Source organism: Euleptes europaea, chromosome 6, assembly GCF_029931775.1.
Source record: "Euleptes europaea isolate rEulEur1 chromosome 6, rEulEur1.hap1, whole genome shotgun sequence".
Taxonomy (NCBI): Eukaryota; Metazoa; Chordata; class Lepidosauria; order Squamata; family Sphaerodactylidae; genus Euleptes; species Euleptes europaea.
This window is the reverse complement of record NC_079317.1, coordinates 69500478-69506957: the sequence shown is the minus strand read 5'-3', so window position 1 is coordinate 69506957 and position 6480 is coordinate 69500478.

Below are 6480 nucleotides of genomic sequence, written 5' to 3'. Positions count from 1 at the left end.
AAATCATCCTGCTGTGTGTAAAGTGCTTTCAAATCACTGGCGACTTATAGTGACCCCTGCAAGTAGCTTTCAAGGCAAGTGAGAACAGAGGTGGTTTGACATTGCCTTCCTCCGCACAGCCTTCCTCGGTGGTTTCCCATACAAGTACCAACACTGTGGTCTTGTAGACTGTTATAGGCTGAAGAAGCTGTTGGATGCAAAAGCCAGACCCCACTCTGTGGCACAGACCCACCAAGAATGAGGACGACTCAGGTATTTATATTCCAATTCATATTGGCTGAAGAAGCCCTATGGTGAAACGTGATAAAAATACCTAGGATACACGTCCCTACATTATCTACAACCTATGGCATTCATTCCTCCCTCCCTGACACTTTTTTGGGAGGTCATATTTTCAACACACCACACCTAATTTATTGAAGTATATGTGCATGGGTATAGACATGCACTTCCAAAATTTTCAGGATTATTTTATTTTCAGAAAATATATTTAACCTCCCCCACCCCCACAATTCCAGAAGAATTGTACGTATACAGGAAACATGCAATGGGTTGTCTTTTCTGCTGATAAGAAGGGAAAGAAGCCCCCCCCCCCTTTGGCCACCCTAAAAACACTATGCTGGGGATCATGGGAGCTCCATGTACAAAGGACATGTGGAATGGGGGGTGGAGTAAGGAGGAAAATTGGGTGAGGCTGAGCGAAAAAGCTGACTGGATTCAACCCAATTGTTTGTATATGGAGAACAAGGGAGAGAAAATTAAATGGAGCAAAAGTGCTACACTGGAAATGAAGATCTGTCAAATAAAAGACCCCTGATTCATTATCTTTTTTCCTTCTCTCTCAGCGTAGACTTAATATCCATTTCAAAATATAGCCGGCTGTTAATTTTGAATAGAACTTCATGTGTGGATTATATTCAGAATATAATCAAATGCCTTCCGCCGTGAAAATGAAATCAGCTGCAAGATGCAGATTCATATTCTGAGCGTAGAGAATTCAAACTTGAGCTCCAGCTGGCCTGATGAATATAGATACAGACAAGGACATCTGAGTACAGGTTTTTTGTTTTGCCAGAAAAAGAAGAAAAAGGGAGCCATTCCAGTTACGTGCATAGTTACTGGTGCTTTAATCATAGGTGCTGTCATTCAAGAATCTGCTACTGTCTACACTTTCTAAAATAAATAGCACTGTGTGGAATAATTTTCTTTTCACAATATCATGATGAGTTTTCTTTACTCCTTTTAGAGCAGGCTGCCTGTCTCAGACTGACTGATTCTGAGGGGGATATTTTGGGGGGAAATCACAGTGTCTTATTTTTCAAGCTCCTCTAATACTAAAGCTAATATAAAAGGTAAAGGTCCCCTGTGCAAGCACCGGGTCATTCCTGACCCATGGGGTGACGTCACATCCCGACGTTTCCAAGGCAGACTTTGTTTGCGGGGTGGTTTGCCAGTGCCTTCCCCAGTCATCTTACCTCTACCCCCAGCAAGCTGGGTACTCGTTTTACCGACCTCGGAAGGATGGAAGGCTGAGTCAACCTTGAGCCGGCTACCTGAAACCGACGTCCGTTGGGATCGAACTCAGGTCATGAGTAGAGCTTTATGACTGCAGTACTGCAGCTTACCACTCTGCGCCATGGGGCTCAAAGCTAATATAGAACTGAACTAATGATTAATGAATTAACCATGTATTGTGCCCTTGTGAAAGGACGTTCAAAGTCTTCTGACAGGGCCATGTTTTACCTCAGCAGGGATAAATTGTGATACAAAAGGCTTGATCACCATTGTATGATCAGAAAAAAATTAAATACTAGGATGTGTAACAGGAGTAAAATTATCATTCTATCTTGTGTCAGATTTTGCATGGAAAATTTGTCTGGACAGTCTACTCTATTGCCCATTTGTATGCTGGCAGAAAGTAGTACGCGCTTTTATGGCTTAGGCATGCTTTGTTTCTCAATGATATGATTCAGCAAAGGGTTTCTGCACTGTAAGCCAGCCTTGTATTTCTAAAAGCATTATCTTTCTAAACTTGTCAAGCCACTTGTGATGGAGTGCCTGCCTTTACGGCCTGCTTGCACCTATCTTATCCCGAGCAATTTACTTTTCCTCCTTCCTTTAGTCACCTGACGGGCTGAGCAGCAGGGGAAGAAAGCAATGAAATGCTGAGCAGCTTGCAGAGCGTAGCCATGGCTCTGCCTTCTGTCATATTAAAGGTAAAGGTAAAAGTCCCCTGTGCAAGCACCAGGTCATTCCTGACCCATGGGGTGAGGTCACATCCCAACGTTTACTAGGCAGCATATGTTTACGGGGTGGTTTGCCAGTGTCTTCCCCAGTCATCTTCCCTTTACCCCCAGCAAGCTGGGTACTCATTTTACCAACCTCGGAAGGATGGAAGACTGAGTCACCCTTGAGCCGGCTACCTGAAACCGACTTCCGTCAGGATCGAACTCAGGTCGTGAGCAGAGCTTTTGACTGCAGTACTGCAGCTTAACACTCTGCGCCACGGGGCTCCTTATTCTGTCATATTAGGGCTGGCAAAAAAAGAAGTCAGTTTCCGTTCAACCTGAATATTTGAATGAGTCTGTCAGAGAGCAGGGACCGATCAAATTGATCCTTCTTATGGAATTGGCACTACAGTGGAAGGCAGTCTGATTCTATGAGTGGCCTAAGATTACCCTTGTTCATGACACTGGGTCATTTAAATATTCTCCCAGCCATATGCGATCAACTTCTGCATTGCTGGGAGTATGGATAAAGGGCACTTAACAAGACTTGACAATTTAAAATACTTAGGCTCGCTAGTAGGGTTGCCAACTGCCAGGTAGTAGCAGGAGATCTCCTGCTAATTCAACTGATCTTCAGCCGACAGAGACCAGTTCCCCTAGAGAAAATGGCCGCTTTGGCAATTGAACTCTATGGCATTGACGTCCCTCCCCTCCCCAAACCCCGCCCTCTTCAGGCTCTGCTCCCAAAATCTCCCAACGGTTACGAAGAGGGACCTGGCAACCCTACTCGCTAGGGTTATCAGAAATCCTGAAGACATAAATGCCAGCTGGAGCAGCACTATCTGGCAAAGCCATGGGCTTGGTATTCTGGCTAGCAGATGTTAAATCATTGTCTAACCCTGCAGCGCCACTACCCCTTGCAACTCCTTAAGGAGGACACCAGGAAAGTGAAACTGAAAGCAAGGGCTGCTGCAGACATTGGCTTGAGCCCAATAAAGGTTTCTGCAGACAGGAAGGGGAGCAATAGCCCCTGATTCCCTCTCTGTCGCTGCACAGCTTAGAGTTGCCAGCTCCGGGTTGGGAGATTTTGGGGGCGGAGCTGCCTTTTGATGGCCTGGCCAGCCAGAGCAGGCCCCGTTCTTCCATTGGTGCCCTGACATCCCTTCCAGCGTGGCTGTCTTTTCTTCCCGCTGAGCTGGCAGAAGTGCCTGGTGCTGTCTGGGCCCCGTGGGGCTGCTCAGAGGGCCACAGACGTTAATGATGGAGTCTCGCTTCGCTTCTGGCTGTGCACGGCCTGAGGGTCTGTGGAGACCGAAAAGCTTGAGGAGAGGACTTTCCTTGACAACAGTGCCTTCTTCAACAGTCCCTTGTTGTACCTGTTTCAGTCGGTAACACTTCACAGGTTTTCTTACATCCACTCAAAAACAGAGCCATTATAATTTTTTTCCCCTGTAGCTTGAGACACCAGGTGATCAGTGGATGGATTGCCTGAGCAGTTTTTATTGGTAAATAGCAGCCTCCAGTGGCTCCAATTTAAATTGAAGGCTTTAACTGAAGGACTGCAGGGAGGGTCCAACCCTTTTGCTTCAATGTCATTTTCCTGTCTGCAAGAATTCCTTCCATTCCTGGAGCTGTTAACTGTAGGCAAGATATTACTATTTGTAGAATATTTCAGAATTAACTTGCTTGATTTGGGGTGTACCACTAAAACTCCGGGATACTTCAATTTGCCCCAGATTTTGATTGTAAAATAGTTTATAATCCACACTCCATTTGAATGTACCAGAGCAATTTTCATAAATTAATTAAAACAGACTCTTCTTGCAGTTTAGTTATATCTATCTAGTAGAAAACCCACACACTATGCAATCAATGCAAGTCACATTATAACTACATAGTTAACTGCACATTGATTAAAGCCTACAATAATCATGATAGTATATTTGTAAGGATTATTGTGTCTTTAGCAGCCATTTCTTTTGCCTGACAAGGCCAGCAGCCAAAGGTCAACTAAAACCCACTTAATTGCTCATAGCATTAAGAGACAGGGAGAGGAAATGGAAAAATAAGAACACTATTCTGCTAGGTAATGCAATCAGATGCTTTTGATGCCATTTCCAAACAAAGAACCAAAATCCAAGACTTGAGGCTACTGGTCTGCATTTCTGCCATAGGGAAACTGAACTAGTATGGCCTACATAGCATTTGAAATAAAGTTCTTCATTTGAAGGCCCACTTATGATTTACTGAATTCTCACTTTCCTATACGGTTGCCAACCTCCAGGTACTAGCTGGAGATCTGCTATTACAACTGATCTCCAGCTGATAGAGATCAGTTCACCTGGAGAAAATGGCCACTTTGGCAATTGGACTCTGTGGCACTGAAGTCCCCTCCCCACACCTCACCCTCCTCAGGCTCCGCCATCAAAACCTCTCGCCAGTGGCAAAGAGGAACCTGGCAACCCTACTTTCCTATGATGTGTATAGCCTGGGAAGAACAAGGGAGAGGTCCTGTCTAAGATAGTCACTTAGGTTAAATTAAATTGCCATGCACACACACACAAAATCAGTAGGAAGTACCCAGGCACTACACTTTAAACAAAAACCAGCCACTGAGCCAAGGAAATGAGAAGGAAAATTCAAGCTTGGTGGCTGCAGCTAGCAGTGTGCTTCAGGCCTGGTTAGTTGTATTTGTTGCTCTCTCATTACACTTGTAACCTCATCTTTTGGTCTCCAGTACAGTTAGCTTAGACCTCATTTGTCTTTGTGTAAAGCCAATACTTAACAATAAGCCAAATAGGTGATTTATCCATTTGAATCCATATTTGAAATCCTTGTGCTCTTCCTGAAACGTTCCAGCTAGTTTCTTCCTGGCAGTTGCACATAGCTCAGCCTTCTTCCATTTCTCCTTCCTTTGCAAGGAGTATCTCTAAGCAAACTGAGCTTTTGGTTCAGTTGCAGATTCTGCAGTTTTTATTAATATTTTATTGATCTCCTCCACCTTAGAAGTTATAATATTTGTGAACATTCCATTACAATCACAGAAATTTAACCAATAGTTTTTGCCTAGTTTATGAGATGGCCTGGACCCTGAAGTTTTAGTCCTTTGTATCCTCTCCCGACAAGAGCCTTTTCAACCCATGAAAGTAGCAAAGGGAGAAAATCCCATGCTGAGGTTTTCGCAGCATGAATCAATGGGTGATATCAAACCACTAAACAACCGATTTTTATTAGTATAGAAGGATCTACAGATGCAGAACATTAAGCTGTAATGAAGTGACTAGAGTCCTGGGCCATTTAACATCCCCAAATAATGTTCAGTTGGTGGCCTTGGGCAAATCGCTACATTCCAACTAGATATGATGCTGAGAGACTGTTATGGACCTTCCCTGCGTTTTGGGAAACAGCAGCAGCACAGGACCTTAATTTGGACCAGGACTGTGGTGCAGGAAGAGAAGAGGTTTAACTTTTCCCTCCATGTGGTTTCACCAATTGAAACAGCTACCCCTGGCTGACATTCACCCAGGATGGGGGAAATAAAAGAAGGTACCTGTCTTATTCCTAGTGTTACCAGCCTCCTGGAGAATCTTCTTGAATTACGGCGGATCTCCAGACAACACAGATCAGTTCCCTGGGAGAAAATGGATGCATTGGAGAGTGGACTCTATGATTTATACCCTGCAGAAGTCCCTCCCCTCTCCAGCCCCCACCCTCCCCAGGCTCCATTCCCAAAACCTCCAGCATCACTTCTGGTTTCACCCTGACTCTCAGCCTAATACACACAATTATGAAGATGCAATGAAATATCCCCGTGAATGGCATACGGTGCCCCTTGGACAGTGTATTAGCACCGAGCATCTCATTTCAAATGTTGCTGCCTTGGTTTTCTGTTACAAAGTATGAAGCATTATATCTGCCAATGGATGCCAACCTCCAGGTGGGGCCTGGAGTCCTCCCAGAACTGCAACTGATCTCCAGACGACAGGGAGCAGTTCCTCTGGAGGCAATGGCTGTTGGGAGGGTGGAGTCTATGGCATTATACCCTTTTATGGTCCCTCCATTACCCGAATCCCGCCTTCCCCAGGCTCTACCCCAAAATCTCCAGGAATTTCCCCACTCAGAATTGGCAACCCTATATGCTCCCTAACACTACTCAGAACATTCAACACATATTAACTTTTAAAGAAAGATGTCTCACGTCCTTGAAAAGCTACTGAACTACACACTGCTATCCCTTTAGATGTCAGTTGAA